Source organism: Echinops telfairi, unplaced genomic scaffold (assembly GCF_000313985.2).
Source record: "Echinops telfairi isolate 266 unplaced genomic scaffold, ASM31398v2 ScPeMD7_37;HRSCAF=141, whole genome shotgun sequence".
Taxonomy (NCBI): Eukaryota; Metazoa; Chordata; class Mammalia; order Afrosoricida; family Tenrecidae; genus Echinops; species Echinops telfairi.
Genome location: NW_022103935.1, coordinates 151,783 through 160,899, shown reverse-complemented (window position 1 = coordinate 160,899; position 9,117 = coordinate 151,783).

Genomic DNA, 9,117 nt, shown 5'->3' with positions numbered 1-9,117 from the left:
GTGGTATTTCATTGTTGTTTAAATTTGTATTTCTCTTATTACTAATGAACACGAGCATTTCTTCATATGGTTGATGGCCACCTCGAGATCATCGTTGGTAAACTACTCATGTCCTGTGCCCATTTTTGATTGCTACTTTTACTTTTCTTATTAAGGTGTTGTGGTTTTCTACACGTTTTTGAAATTAGCCCTTCATTACTAAATAGTTTCCCAATCTGTGGGCTGTCTTTTAACTCTTTGGATGAAGTTTTTGGATGTGCACAAATGTTGTATTTTTAGAAGGCTCCAGTCCCTTATTTTGGCTTCTATATGGTGGGTATTTTCGTTATGTTCTGTGCTGTCTCTGTGCCGTATATTGGGCCCTTCAGCTTACTGCTCCTTTTCTCCTGATGGTCCGTATGGTTCTGGGGCTTATATGTAGGTCTTCGATCCATCCGTTCTGTACATGGTATGAGATACGGGTCTTGTTTCCTTTTCTTTTTTTGCAGATGTGTAGTATTAAATTAAAAAATTGGTGCTTGTGGGGTGAAGGGACCAGCCCCCACCCGCTGCTTGAACTCACTGGTTCAGTAATGCACAATTGTACGGTTGAGATATATAAGTATTATATTAAAGTCATCAAGAGCATGAGAGATATTACAATAATACAGTCAGACATATTACAGGGTAGCATTGCTCACCTCAGCCCAGCTTGGTGGTCCATGTGGAGAGAGGGGGAAGGGAAGGAGGGGAAGGGAACAAGGGAGAGGGGAGTGAGCAGCAAGGAGCTCAGAACCAGAGAGAGAGATCTATATTGCTGACTCACACCTATATACCTTTTGGGGGCAAGCCAGCCCACTAATTACAGGTAGAGACATACATCACAGGAAGGGGCTGCACTATAGGTTACACAGTAATGAGGGGGTGGTCTAGGGGCATACATGCAGTAGGAAGAGGGACAGCCGGTTTGGCCTGTCCCTGGCCCAACTGATCGAGACCATTATCAGTAGGATGGGAACTCCTCCTACAGGAGCCTGTCCATTGTCCCCAGAGGCAGGGAGCAGGCCCACCCCTGTGGAGGGATGAGACAGCAGTCTGGCAACTGATTGCCCTCAGTGGGGGAATGCCTGCGCATCTGACCTCCCCACACACAGATGAAGATTCGATTTTTCCAGCACCATTTATCGAAAAGACTGCTTCTTCCCCCATTAATCCATTATCAAAGATCAAGTGTCAGTAGGTACTTGCTTGTATGTCTGCGTTCTCCATCCTAATCCATTGGTCTTCTTGTCTATCCTTAAACCGCTACCAAGTTGCTTTGGTTACCATAGCTATATAATAAGATTTAATGTCTGGGAGTGAAAAGCCTCCTGTTTTGTTTTTATTTTATAACAGTGTTTTATGTATCCTGGCTTTCATTCCTTTCATATACAATTAGTGATTAATTTTTCCATTTCTCTGAAGAATTGTGCTGGTATTTGGATGGGAACTGTGCTGAATATGTGAAGCGTTTTGGCAATACTGACCTTTTCACTGCTTTCGTCTACCTATACCAAAGCCTGGTGGCGTTCCCTATTTGTGTTAGTCTCTTTTGGTTTCCTCTAGGCACGTTTTGCAGTTTACTTTGTCTGAATCTTTTGTTGCTATGGTCAGACTTCCTCCTAAATATTTTCTTTTGGGAGTTAATTTCAAGTGATATTTTTCTTTTAATATATTTTCAGTGTCATCTTCATCGATATACAAGAATCCCACTGATTTGTGTATGCTGATCTTGTATCCTGATATTCCACCTGAAATTTGAGAACAGTTTAAAAGCAGATCTGATGCGTTGAATACTAATGACAGAAGACCCGATGAGCTGTGGGAAGACATCAAGCATAACATTCACGAAGAAACGGGCCATTAAAAAGTCAGGAAAGAAAGAGAAGATCAAAGTGCCTCTCAGAAAAGGCTCTGAAACTTGCTCCCAGTCATAGAGTAGCTAAGACAAATGGAAGGAATGATGAACTCAGGAGGCTCAACAAAATTTACAAGGGCAGCTTGAGAAGACAAAGTCAAATATTACAAAGAAACGTGCAAGGACCTGGAGTTCAGAAACCAAAGGGAAGAAGGCACTTAGCCTATCTGACACTGAAGAACCAGTGCAAGGCGCCAATGACAATGTTGGGAGATGATGGTGGGACTGCTGGATTGTGTGATATGTGGAGGAAGTGCCAACCAGACTTCAAACCAAAAAAGAGAGAGATTCTATGAGCAAAATATTGAATGATCCAGGAAGCATCAAAAGAAGATGGGAAGAAGCAAGTGTTCTAAAATTGATTGTGGTAATGATTGTACAACTATTCTTGATATGATTGGACTATTGAATTACATGATATGTGGAAGAAGTGCCAACAAAACTTTTTTAAAAAGCTAAGAATAAAATGGAAAGAATACACAGAGTGACTATATCAAAAGTAACTGGTCAGCATTCAACCATTTCAGGAGTTAGGATAGCAAGAACCAATGGTGCTGAAGGAAGAAGTTCAAGTTGCACTGAAAACATTAGCAAAAACTAGGCTTCAGGAACGGATGGAATACCAATAGAAATATTTTAACAGGCTGATTAAAGCACTGGAAGCACTCACTTGTCGTGCCAGGAAATGTGGAAAACAGCTACTTGGCCAACTGACAGAAAGAAAGTGACCCAGCAGAATGCCCAAACTCTAGAAGGACATCATTGTTATCACATGCAAGTAAAATTTTGATGAAGATCATCAACAATGGTTGCAACAGTACATTGACAGAGAACTCTGAGAGGTTCAGGCTGGATTGAGAACAGGTCATTGGACAAGGGATATCATTGCTGGAGGCAGGGCATACCAGAAAGATGTTTACCTGTGTTTTATTGACTGTGCAAAGGCACTCTACTGTGTGGATCATAAAAACTATGGATAACCTTGAGATGAACTGGAATTGCAAGGCACTTCCTTGTGCTAATGAGGAACTTGGATACGGATCTGGAGGCAGTTGTATGAATGGAACAAGGGAATACTGCATAGTCTAAAACAGGAAAAATGTGTGACGGGGTTGTATCTTCTCACCATCCTTATTCAATCTGTATGCTGAGCAAACCTCAGAGAAGCTGGATTCTATGAAGAAGAGTGTGGCATCAGGACTGGAGGAAGGCTTGTTAACAACCTGCGATGTGCTGATGACACCACTTTGCTTGCTGAACGGGAGGAGGACTTGAAGCACTTGCTGATGAAGATCCGGGATTGCAGCCTTCAGTATGGATTGCAACTCACTGTAAAGAAGACCGAAATCTTCACAACCCGACCAGTAGGCAACATGGTGATAAACGGAAGAAAGGTTGAAGTTGTTAAGGGTTTTGTCTTCCTTGACTCTGTAATCAGTGCTCTTGGAAACAGCAGCCGAGAGATCAAATGACACAGTCCATTGGGCAAATGTACTGCACAAGACCTCTTTTTGGTTTTAAGAGCATGGAGTTCATCTTCACACTTGGAACATGTTACCAGCAGTGATCCGTTCTGGAGAAGGACCTGCTTGGTAGAGTAGAGGGGCAGCAAATAAGAGGAAGCGCTTGGCACGATTAAGTGACACAATGGCTGCAACGGTTGTGAGGGTGATGCCGGACCGGGCAACGCTTTGTTCTGCTGTGTAGAAGGCTGCTGGGAGTCTGCACTGATACAAGGACAGCGAACAACAGCTGCTTTCCCCCATGATCCGTCTGATAGAAGCACCCAGGTCCTTCTGCCCCCGTCTTCTAGGACCAACTTGAGTTTCCAGACGCTTCCGGTCAGTGTGCTTCAGGTTCAAGTGAATGACAGCCACTGTAAGTCTTGAAATTTAAGAGTCTTTTATTCGTTTATAACCAGACTGCTAGAATATAAAAGTGATTCTTTAGATTGCAGTCCAGAGTCCACATCTCTGTGAGTTTTTAAAGGCAAAAACTCATTTATCGTTTATCAGAAACTCAAGCAAGCATATGACAAAAGTAGAAAACAAAACTAATGTTACCGTTGTTTAGAGGTAGTGAGCGTTATAGGGTACAGGACTGATTATAACATCCTGGTTAATAAAATAAGACTAGTAATATCCTGGCTACCATATCAAAAGGAACAATATTATTCATTACAATGTTCTGATCCCAGGAACATCAGAGTCCATTCTAAAATCAGTCACTAGTGGGACTTTCTGCGATGGGAGGGGAAGGAGGCAGACCGTTCAGCAGTCACCAAAATGGCACCACTTTGGTCAGTTTGCCTCATTCCCTACTCTTTTCCTTTGGGAATCAAATCTTTGATTCATCAGCAACTTCTTCTGGATATTGAGTTTTAATGTCATAAGCTTCGCCGCCTCTATATGGTTTTGGATAAACTTTACAAATCCATTAATAATGCATGGTCCAATTAAAATGTTCAGTTTTAATAACAGAGGACCAGCAAGGCCAGTAATTAAGGTCATGACTCAAGAAGACCAATTAAACAAGTTTTGATACCAGTTGCCTGTCAATTCTCTTTTTCATGATCCTTTTTGACACGTTTGTGGACTAAAAGGAGTTTCTCATACAATCCCAGTTTTCTTTGCATAAAAGTTTTTAAGGGCAGTGTATAGTTTACCTTGTTTAAGGAATAAGAAATTCAGACCTTCTTTATTCTACAAGGCTACTTCAGCTAAGGACTAAATTTGTTCTGACAATTTTAAATGGTGGCTTTTACTCCATCTATATTTACATTAGTTATCCTGGAGAGGCCTTTCAGGCCATGACTCGGGCGGGCGATGAGTGCAGAGATAGCAGTGACTGTGGAGCCTGCAATGCCTACTTGTTACACATGTAAGTAGACAAGCAGGTGGTAAGGCATTCTAAGAGCAAGCAAACCACGTTTTCTGGGAAAGCCTTAAAATACACTTGTGACTTGATGTAACACATCTTAATAGTTTGATTACAATATGCAGAAAACCTAGAGTAAGATAACAATATTAAGAAACCCGAGACAGTCTTAGTTTAAGGGGTCTTTCCTTCTAGCTTGAGCAGGACAGCCTTGTGATGTGAGCAGTGAGTTCAGGCAACAAGTCCGCTCACCTTGACCGTGGTTGGAGTTGTGAGCATGAGGGTGAAGGGCCTCTATCAACGAGGGGTCAGTCCAGTGGGCATGGACACTTTACGAGGACAGAGTCACGGGGATGGAGTGGGTGCACAGGCAGGCTGCCTGTGATGGTGGGGGTACTGCCTACCTCAAGAATTTGTGGAGTTGGTGCTGGATACTCTGTCCGGGTTGCAGGGACTTAAGCAAATTACAATCATGAATCTCCGCCTGCAGGTGTCCTTGAAACAAGGAAGGGGTTGTTGTCAGATCAACTTGACACCTTTACACAACTTTTTGGCCACACACAAGTCATGAGGAAAGGGATCTCATTGCTGAAAGCAGAGAACACCAGAAAGATGTTCACTTGTGTTTCATTGACGCTGCAAAGGCACTCCATGGTGTGGATCACAACCAACTATGGACAGCCTTGAGAAGAATGGGAATTGCAAGACACTTCATTGTGCTCACGAGGAACTTGTCCATGGATCTAAAGGCAGTTGTACAAATGGAAGAAGGACAATAGTCCTAACAAGATAAAACCAGAAAACATACAGCTTAAAATGTGCCAGCCTTATTTAAATACAATATTTTATAAGTGACCAAAACAAAAATAGTTTACATTTTTATCTATGAAAGTTTGTAAGCCAGTTTCCTTATGCCCTTATTTCCCCAATTTTGGTGCCCAACTTCTATACTGCCCATGAAGAATCCTCACTGGAAACCTGGGAGTCCACATCAAGAAGCAAAGTCAAATTAGGACAGGCCATTCACAAAGGCAGCAGCAATATGCACTACCAATTTACAGGCTGAAAATTTCTCTTTGTAGCGGTGGGGTTCTGGGTAGCTTAATGTAGCTGCCTCACTTGTCCCCACCAGGGTGCCCTTTGTTTGCCTTGCCTTTTGAGCAAGGGTCCAGTCACACATTTTTTAAAATTTTAGCCCCTTGGGATTGGCCATGAACTTCAGACCAGCCAATGCACTTCCATCTTCTTCCCTAGTTTCTGTGAACCAGGTCTACAAAAGTTAATGGCCAGACTTAGCCCATTTCCGTATTGCTGCATTTCTTTGCAAGCCCGTGCAACAAGTGGATGCAGGTGGCCCCCTAGCAGGCGTTTCAGGCTGCTCCCAGGCCTTCTGCCATGCTCTGTTCTAGAGCGGGGCGTTGCTTTATGGCTTCTTCTTCTTCTTTCTTTATATGTGTGTATTTTTGTCCAGCTTCAGCCACAAATCACTAGTTCAAAATTTAAAAAGCCAAATGCTGCTTCTTTTTTTTTTTTCTCTCCTTCAGTCTACCAACAGCAATCTTCCCCAGTGTCTGAAAATGTCCAGAGCACTCAAAGCACTGGGTGGGGCTCACCTTTTCAGAGCCTTCTTTGCAGGTATGTTCTATACCTACTTTAAAGATTCAAATTGATAGCTGAAAGCAAGTAGACTTACAGCGTTTTATTTTTTTCCTTTCCATTAAAAATTTTTTAATCAATTACTGTATTAATAACAATCGTTAAAAGAAACAGTACAGACCTAGTAAAGCTAGCTCATAAACTCAATTCTTAAGCAGTTCAATTTAATTTTTATTTAGTTTCTTTTAATCCTTATTTAAACTATTTCCTTGACATGAAATATGACTTCAGGCCCCTGAGTCCATGAAGTCATGACTGGGCTTTCTGTCAGCCATTTTTACTTTTCTCGTCAGTCATTTTGACTGGGCAGCATGGTCTCGTTCAGAGAGAGGTTTAAAGGACCGTTTTGCCCCCTTAGCTTAATATTTACATTCATTACATTTATTTTTGACATTTTAGATTTTTTTCAAACCCTTTAAATTTTTTAAACCCTCTTAACTTTGTAATTTCATTTTTATGCCTGGGACAAACGGAGTAGCAAAGCCAAGTGGACTGGTGTGAAGTTCACAGGACCTCCAGGTCTATGGGAGAATAGGTCCAGTGGGCATTGCGCAGTCTCTCGAAAAATGCAGAGGCAGTGGGGACTCATTTTGTGGGCCTACAGGTAGCCCACCGAAGCCCTGCTAGTAAATACTCTTGAAGGGTCCCAATATGTTTTTGTCTAATGTGTTTCCATTTCCTATCACGCCCCACCCCTTCCGAAGCCCAACACATTTGGGGGTGGGTGGGGGTTGTGGCCAATATGGCTGTGGCCTTTTGACAGAAAAGCACACCCAACACTTGCTGGCAGTCATTCCAGTGGGCGCTGCGTTTCTAGGGAAGAAAGAGCAGGGAGCGAGCCATGACCACTTCTGCTCTTCACAGTGGCCAGCAGCAGTCAGCAGCCGCTCTTTGCTCTCCACGGGTGGGGCCGGGGAGGCGGGTAGCCACTGCCTGCTGGGTATCAGGGACAGAGGCCACAGCAGGCAGATTCAGGCAAGGCATTTTGAGGCTCTTTGTTTGTTTGTTTCAGACACCAAACCAAGAGAGACCTTTTGGTAAGGAGTCCTCTCCTTTGGGCAGTAAACCATTACCCAAAGATGAATGAGGCCACATTCCCTGGGGAGGGAGGAGACAGCCCTTGAAAGGTGGTTATTGGAGCCGATTTTTCAGCCCTCTTAGTAAGATGCAGACAAATAGGAGGGGGTTCCGCTTTTAGTGGAACAATTCAGGTGCTCCCCTGACCGCAGATTAGAGCTTTAATTAGACACGAATACACACCTACACAATGTTTCTGAATTTGAAACCATTAATTCCCTTCCGAAGGAGGAAAAATATAAACTGACAGTTACCAGAAAAATAAACAAAAGTAAAGGGGGGCGGGGGTAGTTTGCCTGAGCTGAACTCACAACGCGTTTCTTGGAAACAAAGATTAATTACCCATTCAGAACACATTCCGGTTCCCAAACCTCTGCGTGAAACTAACAAGTTCCACAGCAAAGACACGGAGCTTGACAGCCTGTCATTTTAAACAAACAGCAAAGCAGATAAAACCAAAATTTAGAAAGGCAAACGATCTTCAGAGGCAACAAGACAAGGACAGTACGAAGAAAAACCAAACCGCACCAGGCGAATGAACAGGAAACCAGACTTCTCTGAACAGGCCGTTCTCAAACTGTCCAGAACACACTGAAGGGGATGTTTTCCTTCGTGCTAGAGTTATCATTTTTACAACAGCAACAAAAGCACAAACACAAAGACGTTTACTTTCCCAGGCGCAAACGCCTACAAAATGCCCTGGCTGGTGAGATTGAAAATTCATCCACTCCATCCGTCCAAATGCCAGGTTTGTGGATAAAACCACTCAGTGTTCTTTAAAAAATACCAAACAAAGGTTTTAGATTTATAAAACAAAAATGTTTTGTCCTGATTAAAATTCATTTAGACCTGCCAATTAGAAAGCACAAAAATAACAACCAAAAGAAGTTTTGGTTTTTTGTCCTGACATCCAGTCAGCCAGGTTTTGACGGTGAGTTAATTACCAGCAGTGCAGGCGCTCGGAGAGAGGAGAGGAGGAAAAGACCGCGACAGAGGGGGCGCATAAGTGCATAAACACGCACAAAGACAACCAACAGACTCACCACGCTCCCACAGCCCCACTACAGAACACAGACGAGCAGCCAGGGCAACCAGATTTATCAGACTTGACAGCCGTGGTTTGTAAAGACAAGCATCCCACTTAACAAGGCACCAGACTTCTCAAGCAGTGTCCCAGGGAGAAGAGGCTGAGGAGAGTTAGGGTTGCATATGCCTGCCCCTCCCACTCGCTTATAACCGGACTGCTAGAATATAGTGATTCTTTATATATGTATAGAATATATAAAGAATAAAGTGATTCTTTAGATTGCAGTCTGGAATCCACATCTCTGTGAGTTTATAAAGGCAAAAACTCATTAATCATTTATCAGAAACTCAAGCAAGCATATGACAAAAGTAGAAAGCAAAACTAATGTTAACATTCTTTAGAGTTAATGAGTGTTATAGGGTACAGGATTGATTATAACATCCTGGTTAAAGCTGATGGTGCCCGGCTATCAAAAGGTATAGCATCTGGGATCTTAAAGGCTTGAAGGTAAACAAGCGGCCATCTAGCTCAGAAGCAACAAAGC